The sequence below is a fragment of the Anas acuta genome, chromosome 4, assembly GCF_963932015.1.
Source record: "Anas acuta chromosome 4, bAnaAcu1.1, whole genome shotgun sequence".
NCBI lineage: Eukaryota > Metazoa > Chordata > Aves > Anseriformes > Anatidae > Anas > Anas acuta.
In genome coordinates, this window is record NC_088982.1 from 42,262,687 (window position 1) to 42,283,651 (window position 20,965).

General features: G+C 38.8%; 1 protein-coding gene across 2 annotated transcripts in view; it reads right to left on the reverse strand.

Annotated features, from left to right (window-relative positions):
- TTC29 (tetratricopeptide repeat domain 29) overlaps positions 1–20,965 on the reverse strand; it is a 277,281-nt gene that overhangs the window by 181,003 nt on the left and 75,313 nt on the right. For both annotated transcript variants that reach the window (XM_068680905.1, XM_068680901.1), the window contains exon 3: positions 13,101–13,338. The gene's annotated coding sequence lies outside the window, so the exon portion shown is untranslated. The remainder of the gene's footprint in view (positions 1–13,100; positions 13,339–20,965) is intronic.

The window sequence follows — 20,965 nt, forward strand, 5'->3', positions numbered from 1 at the left end:
TTTTGCTGTAGTCTAAGCCCTGATCTTGGCTTCTAATTCCTTGGTTTCTTCAAATACAATAATTTTAAAATTTCGAAGTATAAGCAGCTGTGGCCACCTCTGGCAGATTTGAACCAGACCCCATACTCTGCATGCAAAATGAACAGCCAAGCAAAAGCATAAGCATTATCAACTGCCAGCATCAACAGGTTTTACAGCTATTAAGGTAATACAAAACACAGCTGGTGCTGTTTTCATATGTATCTGTTCATTACAAGCTTTGACTTTTTAGTTTTTTATCTTATCTGAAGCCATACTACGGAACATGTGCTGGTTTTGGAAGTACCATCAACCCCCGCTGAGCAAAATGGAGAAACAAACATCTAGGATGCTCCGCCAGGTTAATGCTCTGACATTTCATGTTTATCCCAGAACTGAGCTGTGTGAAAGGGAAACATGAGCTGTAAGTCTGTTCCTTAGCAGTTTGGAAAGCATATCAAAGAACACCTTCAGATGAGATGAGCAGCCTAGTCCAGCCATTAATATCTCCTTCATTTACCAGAACCAGCTTCTTCTTATGATACTACGCATGCAATTGTGTTTGTAATTGAACTCTTTACTGTGGTTTTGTGCATACAGGAAAGCCACCCACTAGAGGTAAAGCCTGCATAGTCAAGAATCACCACCTCTTTGCTTTTCCTCACCGAACAACACTGAGCACTGACCCAAACCTGTTGTAGCCAACAAATTAAGAGCTGTGAGGAAATGCTAATAGGGTATTTCCTGGCAATCACATTAAAGAGACTTTTTTTTGTGCATATCCCTTCCAGCCCTAACAAACCACCACTGAATGAACAGTGCAGATAGCTACGAAGTTCCAACAACGCAAACAAAAAAGCATGAAGGTTCTCGAGGTGTGGGAGCAATGTCAGTTAGCTCAGTAAGGGAGACCAGTTCATTTTCTAAGTCCTGATGTACCTAAACACTATCAGTGCATACAGGTGACACAGCTGTGCCAGACCTAAGTCAGTTTTTACTTTAATCTTGGAGTCAAAATCCTGAAGAAACATGTCAGACCACGTATGCCAGTGGATGCAGATCTCTCACCCGCCTGAGGTTGTTAAAGTGATAAAAAATCCCAAAACATTGTAAGCAGAAGCTCAGCAGTGCAGCAGACAGTCACACACATGCACGGCTCTTCAAATAAAGCTCTGCTGTCAGTGCTGGCGAGTCACCAGACACTTTCACACATTGTGGCATGGGACTAGCACCCTCTTCATAGCCACGCTAATGAACTTTCCATGACTTTAAAGTCATGACCCAAAGAATTACCCAGCCTGTGGGTGTTTAAGGACCATGACACTCACTATAGACAGTCACTTGCTTTGCAAACAGTTTATAAACTAGGTTTGGAGTTACTAAAGCTGTTCATAAAGCAAAGTCTTCATCAGCTTGATTAAGGGCAGCAAAATACACTATGAAGTTTGCAAAGAAGTCAGGTGTCTGATTGATCTCAGCTGTTTGACAGCTGGGAAAATCAAGCAAAAAAAGAAACATATCATGACGGAATATTATTTAACCATTCCAAAATGAGAAACTGTATGTTTGGGGAAGAAAAATATCTTACATTAAAAAATGGAGAATGAATGGGAAAGTTGTGGTATGGCCACATCTTGAGAGAAGAAACAACAGTCACCAGGATACATAATACAGCAGCTAATACAGCAGCTCCTGCATTTCATCATAGAGCTGCAGTGTTCAAGCAAGGGAAACTGCTTTTATTGGCAGTAAATCAGGAAGTCAATCAAGTCTGCACAGAAGCTTTGCTAACTTCTGAAGAGTTATTCATTGGCCATTGCTTATTCAATTTTGATTGTTTCACCTGATGAATATTCATTTTGAAATGCTGGTTTAACATGCATGATGAAAGTGGGGTTGGGGAGGGTCCCAAACACACGCTGATCCCAAAACCAAGATCTTTTTTAGGACGTATTAATTGATAATTCCAGTTGTAAGTAATTTCTTGAAGATTTTCACAGAGCGCTTTTTCTTGCTGCAAAGAAAGCTATCAATATGCCTGTAATAGACTGGAATGTCAATTATTTTTAGCCAGAGAGATGTCACAGAAGACAAGCATTCCACCCCAGTATCTACACAAACCACAGTCTGAGTCGCTACACAGCAACATGTCGTGAAAAGCAATATTTAGGTAAAGCACTGATCCTGCCATTTTTAAATTCTCTTGATTTTTTTTTTTTGTACTTCTTATTCAGAATTACGGCAGCTTGAGTCCTAGTCTTTGGGGAATGTCTGCAAGACATTTCAGTGTCTGATTCTTCAAGTACCTCATTAGGGTGATGAAAAGCCACATGATGAAGGGGCAGTGCCATGCTTGAAGAGCTAGGGGTTCCTGTTGTCTTGAATTATTAACAAGTCAATATTTAGTGGACTGTTCCTGCCTGCCTGCCTACAGCAGGTGGTACCCCACTGCCTTTCACTTGGAAAGCATCTGCTTGCTCTGAGCCTCCCCAGAGCTTGCTACAGTCATTTGTTCGATTTAAGACAGACACTGTCATTATTCCGTGCAGCACTTCACAGAAATATTTCCTACTAAATGCTTGAACCATCTGAGAAGCACTAGGCAGGCTGCAGGCTTCATTAATAATGCATCCATGCTTATCAATAGATTTAGACAACTGGTATTTAGAAGCTTCTTCAGAAGGAGTGGTTTTTTTTTCACACCAGTTAGCTTCATTCTGTCAGCTCCTTGATGTAGACATTACATCCAACTGAGTTCTGAAAGGCAGAGGTGCTAAAATTGTATTTGAGCTGCTCCCTTGCTTTGGAGCACCACTTGACTGATGTACCTCTTAAGATCAACCCTTCTGTTGCATTATTCTTTGCTGGTTTCAGGGTTTTGGAGTAGGTAAGATTACTTTTATATGGAACAGAAATTTACCTTTATCTTACTTAAAATTCATGGAAGCATTGGCTTTGTATTCTCAACAAATTCAGCTTCCACTAACACTTCCGTGGACTCAGCTTACAAACAAGAGAAGATTCAGCATTAGTTATCTTATAATTTGCAGAGGAGTTGCAAACCCTTTTACCAAAGCACTCAGGATACTAAAAACAAAGCAAAAGATATCAGACCCTTTTCAAAGAGCAGTGTGGACAAAGTAGTTATTGCCCAATTTAACACATGGACAAGGAAAACAATGATCTAAGAGAACAGCCTTGGATAGCAGTGTCATGATTATAAGGCAAGATACACTTGGATCCCTTCTGGTTCTGCTGGCAAGCCTTCCTTGACATCAGCTTTGCCCTGCACCACCCTCACTGGTGAATCCCACAACCTTCGGATGGATTTCTGCAGTGCAGTTTTCCTTCTTGCTGGGCTGACTGTATTTGCTAACCACAAATAAATCTTTCTTTCTTTTTATATATATTTTAAATGGAACAGCCAAGCAAAGGGTTAGAGAAACCTAATATATGCAGGTCTCATCTATACTGTCACCTTGCTTGTAAGTTTACAGAAGTCACTTTCAGCCATGTTACCTCTATCCCTGCATGAGGAGAAGCTGCCGTTTGCTGAAGTTTCTGCTTATTCCTCTGTAGAGATACTCACCTCTAGCTGCTGTGAAAAATCCAGCAGCTTTGCATTATTCTGAAGACCTGGAATCTTTCTTGGTTTCACATCCCTTTGTCCCCAGTCCCCAGCCTGCGTAGCTTTCTTGGATCTGGGCATTTGCTAATTAATGGTTTTCAGACTAGGGAGATAAGCAGCCTTTTCATTGACTTTATTTTGCTTGCCATAATTCCTTGATTCTTTTCATTAGGGATTTTTTTTTTTTCCTCCCAACTATAGTAATGAATTAAATCAGAATTTAGCAGAAAGTATGGAGATATTAATAAACAATGGCAATGTCCAAAGGTTGCTGCCAGGTTAATTCCAGATTGTTTATGCTATAGATTGGTTTTAGTGTAAAATTGCTGGTTGGTAATAAAATAATTACAAATCACTTTGTGTTTCTGGGCTAGTAAGATTCACTGCACATGCACTGATTAGTGAGTGCACAGGCACCCACATGCACATTAAATTTAATACCTCTTGGATCTACCAGAGTCACCATCAACATGGAGCAAAACTACATGCGAGCAGCTCTCAGTTTTCCGAAGTTTAGTTTATTTAATTGCACAGGCTACTGGCAAATTTAGGACCCAGTTCTGTACCTAGTGATTTGAGAAATACCCAGCTGGCACCAGAACTGGATGTTGCCTGTATGCTGTGCTTTGTGTCTAAACAAACACTTACTGAAGCAGTGATGTTGGCACATGACTGGAGGCTGTTCCAGTCAGTCTCAGTGTTTGATGAAGTTCATGGGAAGTTAACATTTGTCCAAAAACGCCAGAATTTGGCTTTAGTGAATAGGATGACTTTCACACTGTAAACAGGGGAAGCTGAGCTGCAGCTGCTGCTGTGCTTACAACAGAAGTTCTCCTTTCAAATATCTGTCAGGAATTGAACATGAAACCCAATTCGGTGATGCTCCACAGACAGAATTCTGATATGGGAAATAAAGCCTCAGCTTTTAAAAAGTGTGTTTTCTTCTAATAGCTTGATGCAAATATAAGAGAAGTGAAATTATTTCAATCACAGCTCTTCATAACAACATGAATTACAGGGGATTGAACATCCATGCTGAATGGACCTCTTTGGAAGGAGCTCACACCCTGTCCCTGTCCACAGCAACTAAGTCACACATGACTTCTCCAAAGATGTAAGAGTTTATTTCAGAAGAACAACTTCTGGATCAAAAGGCAGTTCAGTCTCTTTGCCTCTTAATTCCTTAATTTAGCTAGGAATTGCCAGGGATAACTAATTCTCATCTCTATCCCCCAGTAACTGTGCTGTTGCCAAAAACTTGTTTAATAAATTAAGAATGATTACTTAAGCAGAAGTACTATAAGGTACAGGAAGTCAATGTATTAATTATGCCTTCTTTTAATTACTATTATTTTTTAATTCTGAAGGAATAGATTCCCTTATGCTATCATTATATCTGTCTAACAGGGTAAAATTCACCTTTCATGTGGAAAGTAAGTGCAAGACCTTCCGCTTTACCTGTATGCAATCTTGATAGATACCTTCCTATCCTCAGTGGACAGAGAAAAAGCAGTTGACGGTCGGCATGTACAGATGCAAAGATAGAGCAAAAAGCAAGAAATCATGTATAGTCTCTATTTCTACAAATTCAGTGCCTCTAAACTGTCAGGAAAAAAGGGCAACTCTGCTAAAGCAGCAGCCACCTGGGAATAGCACTGATCTTCATACTTTAGCTTGAAGATGGAGAACATCTAAGTCCGTTTGTTCTTCATCAGGATAGTACAATTCCTGTCCCACCAAGGAAAATGATTTCACCCTCAGGTGATTGGCTTGATTTTTCTGCCTGCCATCAAACCAGAATTAAAATTCTCGCCTTTTATAGTCTTTTTTATTGTTTGTTTCGGGAAGGGAAGGGAAGGGAAGGGAAGGGAAGGGAAGGGAAGGGAAGGGAAGGGAAGGGAAGGGAAGGGAAGGGAAGGGAAGGGAAGGGAAGGGAAGGGAAGGGAAGGGAAGGGAAGGGAAGGGAAGGGAAGGGAAGGGAAGGGAAGGGAAGGGAAGGGAAGGGAAGGGAAGGGAAGGGAAGGGAAGGGAAGGGAAGGGAAGGGAAGGGAAGGGAAAAAAAGAAAAGAAAAGAAGAAAAGAAAAGAAAAGAAAAGAAAAGAAAAGAAAAGAAAAGAAAAGAAAAGAAAAGAAAAGAAAAGAAAAGAAAAGAAAAGAAAAGAAAAGAAAAGAAAAGAAAAGAAAAGAAAAGAAAAGAAAAGAAAAGAAAAGAAAAGAAAAGAAAAGAAAAGAAAAGAGGAACCAATAAAATAAAGCTGGTTTAATAATTTTTCTGGAGATTTTAAATGATACTCACTTTATCAAGGCTGATGAAAATGACAGTGGTGTCAGAGGGTAACAGGTTGCTAATAAATACAATAGTTTAGGAAAGTGCTATTCTTGTCATGGAAAAATATATTTTGAGAAAAATGATACTACTGTAATTCATTTCTGAAAGCTACAGAGACTTCTCAGATGAGGAATGCAGTTATTAAAGGCAAAAGTACACAATATGTTGTAATGAAATGGTTGTGCTGCACACTTCATTAAACGTTTTGTGAGCCATCTGGGAAATTCCAGCTCTCCCCCCTCGGAAAGAAATGTTTTACGTGGTTGGATCACTAGAGGGAGCACACGGAGCGAGGCTGGCACACAAAACCACACTGCCTTGGTGACTCCAGGCTGCGAGCAAAGTGAGCATGGGAAAGATTAAGCAAGGGGCTACCGCAATGTGTGTTTATTCTTCTCCTGCAAGAAGTATGGTTACAGGGTTCATTGAGAAAGGCCTGAGCGCTCGCAGCTATCAAACAGAAGTTAACCCAGCAATGTTCTCTCTGAGCGACAGAGTTGGGAAAAAGCTGACAGGCTGCGTATTGCACGTGTCCATTGGAAGAAAACTGGCTGTCATACGAGATGCTGAAAAGCTTAAAAATTCAGAGAGCACAGTAGGGAGTCTTCCAGAAGGATTCAAAGAACTGATATGTTTTGGATGTGTTGACTGCTTGATTTACAATATTTAAAGGTGGAAAATAAAAGGGAAGAAACAGTCAAATTTCATATGAACCTCAGAAGACCAGGAGAAAAGAAATGGCTGAAATGCAGATATATTGGAGTAACTATGATATTTGTATGATCATTTCAAAAGTTAGTAATTTGTGTAAAAAAAAAATAAAGAAAAACAAAATTCTAACTGTGCTTTAACATTATGAGAATAATTGCTGAAATAGTACTGTTCACAATGTGTGTTTTACCTTTTGTTCACTCTAATCCACCACTCCTTTTCAAAGAGCAGCAAAAGCTACATTGCAGACAGAAGCAATGCAGGAGAAGCTGCCCTCCTACCACAGAAGCAAGCCAGTGAATTGCTGAAGTGCCGTGTCTTTAACAGAATGTAGAGCCATGCAGAAAGCTTGAGGCATACACCCAGCAGTGAATAAAGCAAACACAGAGATGTTGTTGTATAATGTCCCAAGAAATTATTTTTTTCTATGTAAATAGTGGAAATGTCTCATTTTGCTCAGTGTTTATCAATGCCTGTAGCCTATGAACTTCATTTTTTATCCTTAGCCTGAATTGCAATATGCTAACTTGAATAAATGTAGCATAAAATACAGATTGGAATTTTAAATGAACACTTTTCTTGGCATTTTAAAAAGTAGTTTCTTAGAGTAATTGCACTAATAGGTACCTCTGGCCACATCCGTGGACTTGCACTCGGGAGGCCCCTGTGGATATGAGCAGCACCGGGCACCAGAAGTGCACCATCTGGCACCCCCAGGCATCGCTCCGTTTTGCATTGAGCCCAGTGAAACTCTGCGCACAGACCGGCTGCAGCTCAGGTGCATCTTGCTCCCTGCTCCCTGGTGGATGGGATGGCACTCTCGCACCCCGACACACTGTGCTGAGCACTATGTGTGCATGTAAAATACAGTATTTCAGTCTTTAACATTTGTAATAAAAGATACGCACATATAATAAAACTTCCTGTCTCTTTCCCTCTGTATGTGTACATATATATATACATAAATATGCAACACTAAGTCTGAAGTATATAAAGATTTTAGAGTCATTCACTCACAAACTGACAAAAACACCTGCAAAACTAAAGGAAGCACCTCTATTAAGGTTGCTCACACAACCTTCAGTTTCTCCATGAAATTGCAGTATGGTACAATCTGGAAATGTCATTATCACCTTTTTTTTTTTTTTTTTTCCCCTCTAAAGTCACTGCCTCTTTCAGCAAATGTTTACATATTAAATACTGTTCAATGAATGGATCATTCCAAACCTTATTCTCACACACTCCCCATTCCTGCACTGGGAATAAAATTACTGATTTTTGTGTCACCAAGTCAGTGGTGCTTTACAGCAAGAATGCATGTATTTTCATATATACCACCTCCACCAGCAAAAATATATATATTATTATTCCTGCTTTATAGATGGAGAACTAAAATTCATCTTAGTTAACTGAGGCCATTTTTTTTTTTTTTTTGGTCCTGTAACTTCCTCCTGAATTTACCATTTATCTTCCAAATGGGACAGTAAAAAAGAGGCAGGAGTCCTACAGACACAAGTCTTGTCTTGTCCCTTTTTCCTGAGCACTGTTCATCTTGGCCATGGCATTGAGTGCAATGCCACATGAAATCTAAGTTAGCCTAGACCTGTGACTAGCATCCAAACTATTTATCCTGCTCCCAGCTGCAAACACAAATATAGGTGCTGGTCAGACAAAATCAGCTTACCTTCAAGCAGATTATGCGTGAGTCTGAAACGCCTCTCTGGCACAGGGGGGACAAGAACAAATTAACGATACACTGCAGAGAAATCTGTGAATGGCAAACTTTGTTTACTGCTATTTCCCTAGAAAATTAAACAAGCCTCCTGAGGGGGTAATTACAAAGTATACTACCGGTGCAGATTTTGGAAGATGGAGAAAGCAGGAGGAAGTACTGGGAGCCCAGTCCCTCTTGGAACTCCTCTTGGTGACAAGGAATGTGCTCCCATGTTACGAGGTGGGCTTGCCTGTGCACCAGTTTGAAACAAGGCATCACACATCCCTCTGCTTCCCATGTGCGTGCTCCTTGGAAAAGCCCAAGGAGGAGAATTTTGCCTCCCTGTTCAATTTTTATTTGCAAAGCTAAAAAACTCTGCAGAGAACTGAAGTGAATAGCAAAGTCAAGTGTAACACAGCTTCTGGCCTTTCTCTCTTCAGTTCTCAATCTTTTAACCTCCACAGCATAATTCTTCCTTCTAATCCACCCCCTTTTACATTCCCTATGGATTCTCTTCTTTCTTTTAGCACACAGTTTAAGATGGCTGGCCTTCCTGGGAGATCTTCCATTCTTCCCTACCAGCGTCATCTTGCTTGCTGATAAAACTTTTCTGATTCAAAGTTGGTATATGCCCCCTCCATGTTCAAATCCTTAGGCTTACCAGTGCTCACTAAATAACCTCAATTTCTCAGTTTGCCTTTCTAAGGTCCCAGAAGTACAGATTTATCTTCTACTTTTCTCAGAAAGAGAATTGAACAAAATTGCATTTGCTCTAAGCTGCTTTAAGTTTTTATGTCCATCCACTTTAGATCTTGCTGCTCAGTGAAAGTAAGCATAAAACATCATCGTTTTTTTGCTGGTTCATTGTTTGGTAAAAAAACGACCAACCAACCAACCAAAAAATCTAACTTCATTCACTTCCAAGAATATCCTATCCCTGACTTTCTGGAAAATACATTTGGAAAAAAACAGTTGGTATGCAAATGCCCAAATTTTCAATGGACTATATCTTAGTATAGGAAATTAAAAGTCCCCCAGAAAATCATAAACTCCACTGTTACTTTCTCCACCTCCCCTCCTATAAAATTAACAAACCTGTCCAGTTCTGAACCCTGGATATTTCTCAATATCCCTCTTCCCAGTGGCCCCATTTTTTATTTCTCTGACAGACAACACTATCTCCGTGTCTATGTATGTATTTCTCACTTTCCTAATCAGTTTATACCCTTTGATTCTGGAATTCAGAGTGTGCCATGTCTCAGGTTCTCATGAGCTTCAAATGACCTAACAAGAAATGAAGGTTGATTTTATAGGAACAGTATATGAAAGCAAGCAATGTTTACAAACTTTATGCTTTACTACATATGCAGCATAGGGATTATATTTACCAGACAGGGAAACCAAAAAGTAATCCATCCCCAGTCCTTGCAACAGGCCCCTTCATATTCCATGCCTATGTTCCTCTGTGTACCTATTTGCATTGCAGTCCCAGTGGCCTCTATGTTACCATTTTATATTGAGAAACCATAGGATCAGAGAGGTGCAAAAGAGAGCGGCAGCACCCAGGGAGAGCCTATTATTCTTCTCAGCCTATTCAGAAATGTTAAGTTCCCCGACAGCAATTAAATGCAGTTAATACCAATACTGCCTGATGGTACAATACATTAAGGGAAATCTCTGCCAACATCGCATCAATCCCCTTGCTCCCACATCCATCCCTAACCTTATGGTCTTCCCAGGAGTATCTTTTAATAGGATTAGGAAAATAATGTGAATTAATCTCATGCTTAAAGACTGGAGGATAACATCCAAATGTATAAAGGAAAGAAATTTTGCTTCAATCTAAGGGATGGTAACACATAATTATTTGTTTTAACATTACTAAGAAGGCAAGATCCTATTTGACAAAGCCTCTTGCTGTACAAAATCCACATTTTGGGCTGCTCAGTTAAGAAAACGTCTGCAGTTCCATGAAACCTTAAAGATCTCTGTGGTATTTCCATCCTCGTCACTCTTGTCCTAAAAGCATTTGCCTTGACATCCCCTACTGCTGGTGCCACCGCACGCTCGCAGGCAAGAGGGCACAGTCTGGGCCTCCGTATGCTGAGATGTGAAAAATCAATTGAATCCCCAGCAGATGGAATCACTGGTGCAGAAAGTGACTAAACACCAGCAGTTATTCTGTGATACCAAAGGCTTGAAAGCGGATACTGCAAACACACACTACATGAAAAAAGTTGATTATATTTAGAATAACTGTCTGCATGTTATTTTTCTGGGGCTCTGTCCTTCTACAGAAATGTTAGTATTCACTGGTAAATTAAGAGTCTCTCTCCAAATATCTTTTTGCTCACTGATAACACACAGATATAAGAAATGATAGGATACACACTGATATATGACATTATCACATTAGTGAAACATACAGAATATTTCCATTCCCATACCATTATGCTTTAAAAATAGAACTGACAGCAGAGTCCTTACAGACTGTGACAGGAAACATGATTTGTATATTTATTCCAAACTCTGTGAATCTAGGTTCTATATATTTATATTACTAAATAATATCTAATTATTACATTCTGAGCATAGTATCTATAATATACAGTTTAGTCCTCAATACACATAAATCCAGCCTGTTTTCTCTTTCTTTATATTTTTTTTCTTCCTTTTTTCCCGGTCATTCTCTGTATTTTCTACTGATTTTATCAGCATCTCCTCACCTCTCTCTACGATTCTTTGTTTCTCTCTTTCAGGTCACATATTGCCTTATATATCTGTGCTAACATCCAGCTGAGCTGCAGTGAGGATTTTCCTAGTGTACTCTCTGTTTGTGTCAGTCCTATTATAATATACTCAGGATGATATATTACACTTGAAAGCTTCTGGTATAAAAATAAAGAAGTCATATTAGCTATTCCCAAAAGAATGTTAATCATAATCCTTCAATCATACTGATAATCATATTCGTATTTGGAAAAAAAAATCTTTCTATGGTTGAGCATAGGAATAAATGTCAGAAGATACATGTTCTCTTGGCTTTCAGACAAACATCTTGTGGTTGTAAGGAAACTGATTTTGTTTTCTAGTTTATCTGTCAAAATACATGAATAATACTGCCCTACTTGATTGGGTGATGCTTGATTCAGCTAATGTTTCTAAAGGCTTTGAAAACATCAACTACGCCAGGTTAAAAAGGTGCAAAGTATTATTAGCTGTCAATTATGTTTTATAGAAAATGCTGTGGCTGAACATTCATCAGACTATTAAAATGGTAGAAAGAAGAAAAACAGGGACAATAATGGCTGGTTAGCAACAGAATATGCTGGAGCCGGAGTGCAACAAACTTTTGCATGAAATCTTCTGAGTCTGCACAGACACTCATGCAAAGCTCAAAACCACAATTTACACACACAGACAGACTGGTCAGAGTGAAACTTTCCAATTTTAAATTCTCTGTCTTTCTCTGTAAACTCTATGCTGTAACTATACTGTATACGGTATGAGGTCAATTAACTTTGATCTACATTGACAAGAGGACTAGCTCCCTAATTTACTGGAAAGAATAAACTTCCAGCAACCTTGAACATTCCCTGTGCACCACTGTGTGTGCTTCTTACCAGACTTATAATTGAGCACACTCTAGCGGTCTCCAGCATGCTCAGAAAGCTGTGTGCAGAAAAGTATAGCCAAACAGAACAAGTGAGTTTGTACATTTAGTTCCGTAATATGACACAAAGTTTCAGCTGTGGACAACTCACCATGGCCTTCCAGTGCTTTGAGAACCACTGGCCTAAAGACTGATGATATTTGGCACTTGCAAATTTGACGATCTGTAGCTTGCTTCCCAGTGAGATTATACTGTTTTAAAAACCAGCCAGGGCAATTTATGGAAAAAAATGCACGTCACTAGATTAACCAGTTTGAGATCATAATTTATCTCTAATGGCCTTTATCTGACAATGGAAAAACAGAAGAAAATTAAGCTGATAGAGCTGTTCTAGTAATGTCAAAAGTTGGCATTCTTTATCAGTCTTTAACTTGAAAGCAGTCCTTGTCAGAATAATGATAAAGGCATCATAGAAATTTTGCTTTTCATCTGTCTGACATATAAATCAATGATCCAGAAAACAAATCATTATATATGTATTTCTTTTTTTTTAAAAAGTGAATACAAAGCAAGCCACCTTGTTTACATTTTATATTTATCTTTGCCAGAGTTAGTTACACCATTTCTCTGAGCACACACAGCTGAAACTGCTCTCTGCTCCCAGTTATAACACTGACCCCGTTTAGAGGGCACATCACAAGCAGATGCACTGAAATCGGTAGCCTTTTCCAGGGTGTGAGCTGACATAATGGGCGGCTTTCCTTTCCCTTGGGAGCAACCACTCTCTTTATCACTAGGACAAATGACCTGAAGGAGAGGCAGCCAGGGCTAGACACTCTGTTTCCTTATAAGTGCCAGATCAGATCATAACACATTACTGTGACTCACCGTGTTAATGACCATGCACTTCGATTTGCAGGGAAAGCATGAAGATACATCGGACTGAAGGCAAGCCCTGTGCATGTCACAGTACACTTTCTAGGCAGGCACACTACTTTTAAAACTTTGCTTTGCCTTAGTAAACAGCTTTGAAATTCACAATTACAGACAGACCAAACCACTCACATTATCAATAAGTGAGGCTTACCTTAGAGCAATCGGGATCTGTTGAAACAGTGTAAATTACATTTTTTTTCACATCAGGGAAAGGCAGTTTTCAGCTCTCAAGGGGGCTCCGCCTGGATTCTTCACTTTTTTTTTTTTTTTGAGTGCGGGTCCTTGTCCCTCGCAGGGGGCAAATGCCAGCAGCTTTATATCCTTTCTCAGAAGTACAAGGCTCCACCTCACTCCTCCATAGTCCTGAGAGTGGAGAAGGATTACTGAGCCTAAAAAAAAGAAAAACAAATCTTTTTCAGGGTTCAGTGAATCAGAAAAAGGGAAATAGGACTAGTCCATACTTTGGAGAAAGAAAAAAAATCTACTGTGGGAACAATTAAAGGGAAAATAAAAAAGAGAAGTAAAGAAGGAAAATAAGATCAGACAATATATGAGACAGAGAAAAGACAATGGACACAAAACCAAGAGATCAGAAACAAGAAAGAGAGGGATTTCGTAATAAAAAGGAAGTACTAGAAATAAAAATATTTACTATCCCATTGATGTATTTAAGATTATTTTTTTCCTCAAAGACTTCTGTTAAGGTTAACTATTCAGTGAATAGAAAAGCTTCCTGAAAAACAAACAAAAAACCCACCACCTCAAAAACAAACAAACGAACAAAAAAAAAAAAACAGAAGAAAACAAGAAACTCTGAAAGAGAATACATGTGGAAGGAAGGACAAATATAAAGGAAAATGTTAAGTTACATAGAAACATGGATTTTCACACTAGTAACCAGTTCATCAGCCCTGTAATCACAGGCAGCCATACTTCCATCCATTTGGAAGCCTGGATGAGAATTGCCCACCAAAAATTCAGTTCTTGTCAGGCCGTTACACACTTAACACAACACTGAAGTAAACAAAATTTTTGCTGCCTCAAAATAACATTTCAGAGGCAGAGACCAAAGCAGAACGCAGTACCTTAGGTCCCTTCAAAAGAGATTTTTTTAGGTTAAAATGCTCAGAAATTCTCAGAAAATATATCCTCATGCTACACAGGAAAGCAATAAAAGTCTTTTTTTTTTTTTTTTCTGCTAGGTTTCTGGAACCCTGATTTTCTGTACATAACCAACAAGAAATAAAAAAGAGGAAATGAACTGAGACTTCAACTCAAACCCCTTCAATAACACAACTTTTAGGATGCATCATCTTCCCAGGTAGTCACAAAATTGTATATATTCCCCAATGCAGTGTTCAGACATCCCCCAACCTAGGAAAGCACTCAGATGTTTTGCCAAATTCAGAGAAAAAGAGTAATGGCTTTTATTTTAATTACTGTTGTTCTTGTTAATGAACACTGTCGTTATTCACAAGGCTAAGACCTCTGCGAGGAAAGGCCCTGATTCCTTGAACACCTGTTTCCAGTAACTCTCTTTACCTGAAATATTCTAAAAACAAAACAAAACAGATTTCAAATCCCAATAACCTATTGCAAAGAAGCGAATGAAGAGCTGTGAGGGCAGTGGATGAGCAAATCACCTGTCTCCTTCCTGTGCCAAAGATATTCACTGTTCACTGCTTTTATGTGTTTGTCCTCTGTACTAAATTAGTTCAAACCACATCTTTATCTTTTACTATTTGAAAGTCCTTCAGTTGGTTTCCATCTTAAGAAAGCTTCTTAGTGGAGCCATTTTATATTTAATAAAGTGCCATAAATAATAGTCAGATGGAGAAACAGAATAGCTTTGGTAAAGCTGGTTACAGTTAGCACAGTTTAGCTGGCTAAGTCTTAGATTTTCCAGCACAGAAATTAGGAATCAAAATGAAGCTTTTCCAGATGTTACTTTTTTAAACAGCAAGTTAAACAAAACCACTTAATTTTCCTTTAAAAATTGATAGTTTTCTCAATGCCCATTGCATAATGTTATAGGCAAGGCAAGACAAGCTCTGAAAATAAATTTTTATCTGATATGAACAGCTTTTTATGGAAAGTCTCACAAAAGTGTTTCAAAACAATATACACCCCCAGCACATAACAAATTATCAAAGCCTTGTGGTTTAGTCTTGTTTTCACTATGAAGATGATAAAGTGTTCTGCTTACTCCCTTTTCTTCCTGTTGCCTTCATATGCCTGCATGGAAATTCCTCTTAATCACATTTATATGGAGCAATACGTTTCCTTCATTTTTAAGAAACTCCCTGTAGAGCTATTGGTGAAAAATAACAGTCACAAGAAGGTGCAGAGACAGCAAACAAGAGAAATGGTATCAAACTAAAGTGAATTTAATGTAAAGATGGAAAATATTAGGAATTATTATTTCTGGTTTACCATTTATGATTACTTGCAAATGAATGTTCCTTTCTTTCCTTGAGAAGTTCTGTGTTTAAAAAGGCCTTTATATTAGAATCAGTTTGTATGTCTCAGGAGAAGAATGCTGGAATTCATGTGTGTGTATGCCTAGGTCAGAAGAGTTAGAAGTGTGAGTTTTATATATAGGCATACCCATACATATACATGTAGGTGTATGGTCTTCTTGATCCCAAAAATAAAACTGGAATATAGACACTAGTACATTTCCCTTTTCCACACAACACCTACTACGTGTCTGGTTTTGAGCGACGCAATTAATCTTCCTAGAATCTTCCCTAGAGTCAGCAGGAAATAGATCCAGTAACAACAGCTGAGGAGTACAGAATATAGATCAATCCTTGTTAAGTTTATATTTGATGTGAGTGTCATGTTAGAGAAAATGCATGAGCACAAACTCTCCAGGAACAGACTGCCATCACTGTATTTTTCCCAAGCAGCTCCATGACACCTATTTTCAGGTGTCCTGATGCATCAGAATTACCTTCAAACACATTAAAGAGCAAGACACAGAAGCAGGCAGGTCAGAGAAGAGAGAGAGATCTATAGGTTGGATCTTTCAACCCCAAGGAAAAAAAAAAAACAAACAATACTTACCCTCACCTTGGTAAATTACCCTGTTTCATATTGTTTTGCATGCTTTTGCTTCCTTCTAAACTGTTGCATGCATTGTGCTTTCCTTCACACCTCTGTATGAAAGTTTACTGCCGTTTACCATCTTATAGTGACACGCTACGTTTGACTGAGCATAATTTCTGTCATTTATATTAGTAATAACATTTTGAAAGAGCTTTTCAGCTCGTTTATTACTATTTTAAAATGAAAAGATAAATGCAAATGTTTTATTCCAACTTCAGAAGCATTCATGTTGATAACATTTTAACAAAAATACAAAAATTAGCTAAACCAAACAAACAAAAAATAACAGTAGCTAAAAGGGAATTTTTTTCCATGCAAAAGATACATTTTCTAAGCCTGTTATATAGAGATTTTAAACATCTGTGCTATTCTTGCCATTTTTTTTTTTTTTTAAGCCTTTGACTTTTATGGAAAGAATATTTTTACAGGGTAGCTGTGATAAATAAATAAGTGCTGGAATTTCTAAGACTATAGATGATATGGATGATTTGCTGATGCAAACTGAGTACAAATAGGTTGCAATTGCTTTTTTCTACTGTTTCTATAGACATTTGATAGCATGCAAAGCTTCATGCTAGTGATTTGGACATGTAAGGCAGCATTTAGATACACACATTGCCCAGAACGAGTCATTTCAGAAAACTGGACTTTGAATGTTTTCTTTTCACTAGTAACAAAGAGTGCTCAGAATTACATAGGCTGGAGACCTATTATACTCAGCTGTATCTAAAAAGACAGTTCTCATCTAATGAAACCACAGATCTTTTGTTCGCTCTAAAATATGATATAAAGGTGATCCTTTGAATTAAAGATAAGTAACGCCGCAGTGATAGTGGCTGAGCTGAATTAGGCTAAGTATCCACATGAACCTATGGAAATGCATGTTTCATAGCTGTGGACAAAGATAATGGCATGCAAGGAACTGCTATTCCAGAAAATGATGTAGCCTTTCATCCTTAATAACCAAATAAAAAATGGGAAGTCAGTACTTGGGAGCTACTCTAGCAAGCAGATCTCCAGGAAACAAGGTTCCCCACAGACTCTTCCTTGATCTTAAAGCTTAACGTGAAACATTTATATGCACGTAGCACCTGGCCAGAAGACGTGGGAAGGCACTTTTATCACACTGGCTGTATTTCTTTCTTAAATAATAGATTTCCTCTTCTCCCCACCCCCTCCTGGAAATGAAATACATGCTCAATAATGTTTCTCTGCATTTTTTTATTATTGTTTTAACACTTTAAGAACAACCAGACGATTCTGAAAACCATTAACACCCTCAAATCGTCTGATGCTGAATGCATTGCAGCTTTTAGACAGCAAAAATATGTCATCAAAGCGAGTTAAGTCTTTTCTAAAAAACAAAACAACAACAACAACCAAAAAAAAAAAAAAGCCAGCAACAAACAAACCACTAATGCTAATAATAACTGAATGCTAACCTAGTAGCCACAGATCTTTGACATACGGGCATGTGGATAAACGATGCTCAGACTAACTAGGTCCAACTGAAACCACACAACAGTCAGTCGAATTAATGCACAGTATTTTCCTGAAGACGTTACACAGGAGCGAAGAACAACGGCATGGAAACCTTCTGTCACTGCTCCCAGCTACTGCCAGCTTCACAGTGGTCAACTCACCGGGGTATCATGCAAGAGTATCAAACATATTACGTGTATGTAAACCTGTACATGTCATGTTTACCTCTTTGTGAATATTCCTCAAATTATCCTATGTTTTGTCTACATCCTCAAGTAACAGCATGGTATCAGTCACATATGCAAACCTTCATGATAACAGCAGCATAAAGCAACATCTAGGTACCTTCCTCCACTGAAGCCAGTGGAAAAACACACTTTGTACCAAATGACAAGCAGCTTAGAGCAATGCTTCTGCACTTTTGATGTAAATGGAAAAGAAAAAAATTAAAGGGGATTTCAACATGGCTTTTATTTTTTTTTTTCAGTATTAGTATTTTTGTTAAAAATAATAAATCCCTAAATATATTCTCAATTAAGACTATCATCTTTTGAATGTACAAGCTGAAAAAATAAAGACATTTTTTTAAATGCAAAATAATTCTTCATATCTTTTTCAAACAAAAAACTGATTTTGCTTCAGCTTTGCAAATGCATCCAGCTTTTGGCTGAGAATGAACCAGAAAAGAAAAAAAAAAAATCATGCATTTTAAAAGAAACTATGAAAGATGGCAGCATCTTGCTTACTTCTCTGGTCTGGGATAGGCAGAGTTTGGACACCCACATGTAGCCTTAAACCACCTCTTGCTAACTGCACATAAACTTTCTTACCTGTTTCAGGATTCCCAGGGAACTGAAAAATAAACCTTAAAAAAATCACGAGGTCACAGGAGGAAAAACAGTTGGAGAGACTGAATGCAACCCAGGCAGTAACAAATGCACTTTGGTCCAAATAAAGCAAATGAGAAAATATTGGAACATTTCACCATCATTTTCACTTCGCACTACATCAAATCTCTTAGCTGTAAGTTGTAAGAGGAGGATTTGAAATGAGAAAGAAAAGCAGCTCTCTTCATCTGCAGCAGAAACAGAATGTGAAATACCTAAAAACATTTGGGGCTACTACAGCTATTTTAACAGCACTCATCTCACCAGCTGATTTTTCTAGATTTGCATATGTGTAGAAGAATAACAAGCATTCGTCTTTCCTCCTTCCCCCATGTAAGCGTGCATTGTTTCCAATTGACATTTTGGAAACTGAGGCACTGTAAATCCTCTGCACAAGCCAGCAGGAAATCGGTGCTTCCCCTTCTGCTCACTCTGATACCTTGGAAGTCTTTAAGAGCACTCAATGACCTCCAATGCTCAGGAACAAAATTTCAGAAAACAAACAAACAAACAACAACAACAAACAGCAAAAGCGCAGCTGCTACTTTTGAATTGGACAGCTCTGAGTTTGGGCAGCTCAAGCTACTGAAATGAGCATGGAGATAGGGAGCAAGCCATTGCGACTGTAGGTACTGTGGCACCTGGCCAGACCTGCGCAACGCTGCTGCGTTCCTTATGCCAGTATATGGAGAAATGTAGATGCTTTGGAATGCGATTCAAACAAGCCCAGCACAATGAGCAGGGAAGCCACTGTATTTTATGTCAAACAAAGGGAAGTAAGCATGGCTCCAGCTCAGAGAGCTAGAGCTTAGTGAGCAGGTGGGGCACAGGTCGAAATTCATTCAGAAGGAGGAAGGAATCACACCCTGGGCAAATATTGCAACTACATGGTCACCGAACAGAAAGCAGTGTTCACTTTTCTTCCTCATGTATTTTGCAAAGCCTGCTTCAAGAACAGCACAAGATGGGGCACAGGAGCTGGGACAGGCAGAGAAACCCCAGCTTTGTGATTTTAGATGTGCCTTCCCAGTTCTGTCTCATTTGAAGCAGTTCAGTTCTTAGAGCTTTAGATGTCTTGGGACTTCTAACATAAGTGAATGTGGGCGCACATAGAAGCTGGGCAAATTTGGTGTCCAGATAAGTAGAGTCTTGTGAAGTTCTCGCAGTGGGACACAGGCAGTCCAAAGGGCTACCATAACTCCCTGAATATGAATTTAGACCTTGCTATCATGGTTAGCTCATTCGGCTTGCTAAACACACTTAAGAATCCCTAGCTGCTTAGCATGAGGTTGTTTCCTACCCTCACTAAGCAAGCGAGTGAGGGTAGGAAAGGAATTACAAAAGGAATTACAAAGCCCTGCTGCAGCACTTTTACAATTAGTCCAAAGGTAGGGTGTTGGTACATCCTTTTCAGGTGGGGACAGCAAACATTGCATGAGCACAGCAGTATTACTTCCTCCAAAGCAGCTGAAGAGGAGCTGGCAATGCGTCCTGCATCTGCACTGTCCAGTCTGTTAACTATAAGGGACTTGAGGAGAGAGGCCATGCCTGTGGCCAAGCCGTTCGTTTGGCGGTCGGTGTGACTCTTGGACTAGCTCAACTCCTATGTGACCCTGGGCAAGTTGTGTATCAGTTTCTCAGTCATGCAGCTATAAAGTGGCAATTCAGAGCACCTCCATGTTTCCTCACTATCAGCCAGGTCTATTTTCATTGTAAACACTGGGCAACGGATGTCTTCTATTATTCATAGACTTAGGCCAGATGGGATCAGAACACCTTCTCGTCTGACCTCCTGAATACCAGAGGCTGTTATGTGTATCTACAATACACAGTGGGGAGTTGATCACAAATGGGGTCTCCAGGTGCTCTTCCAACAGAAGAGAAATAATAATATTAACTCATTCAAACACAGCCATCACCTTCCTCCACCTGGCCAAAGCACTGGGCCTATTTAGAATTCACGTAATTCTTTTTAATTTCAGTAAATCTAGCAAACTTCTGTGTTTCTTCCCTACTTTGATTTTTTCCTTATTTTTCCTGCTCTTTAAAATGGAAGAAGTTACTGAAAGAGCTCATAATCATTAAGATATTTCAAAGAAAAGACACACTTGGACACCCCAGTTCTTTAACTGCTGATGGTATGTGCTAATGCACTTAGCATGAATGAAATTGTTTCTAAATTAAGTATGATACAGCTTTAAGATAAAATAAATTCTGGAAAACAATTAGACTGTCTAGTCATGAAGTATAAAACCATATAAATCAGACTTCTTTAAAAAAACTTGCCCCACTTATTGACTTCTAAATATTATAAGACTTACCCAAGTAAGGTACTCATATTTTCATTGTTGCTTAAACGAACAAACAAGTAACTCTGGTTTATCCAAATCTTTACTTTCATGCACCTTCAGATGATGTCATCAGTGGCTTATTTTTGCTTTCTGTAGGTTTACAAAGGAAGTATTTAAATGGCACTCAACTATACCCAAGAGAGGATCAAATAAAACTCAGCATAATGGCAATAAGCTTACTCCTC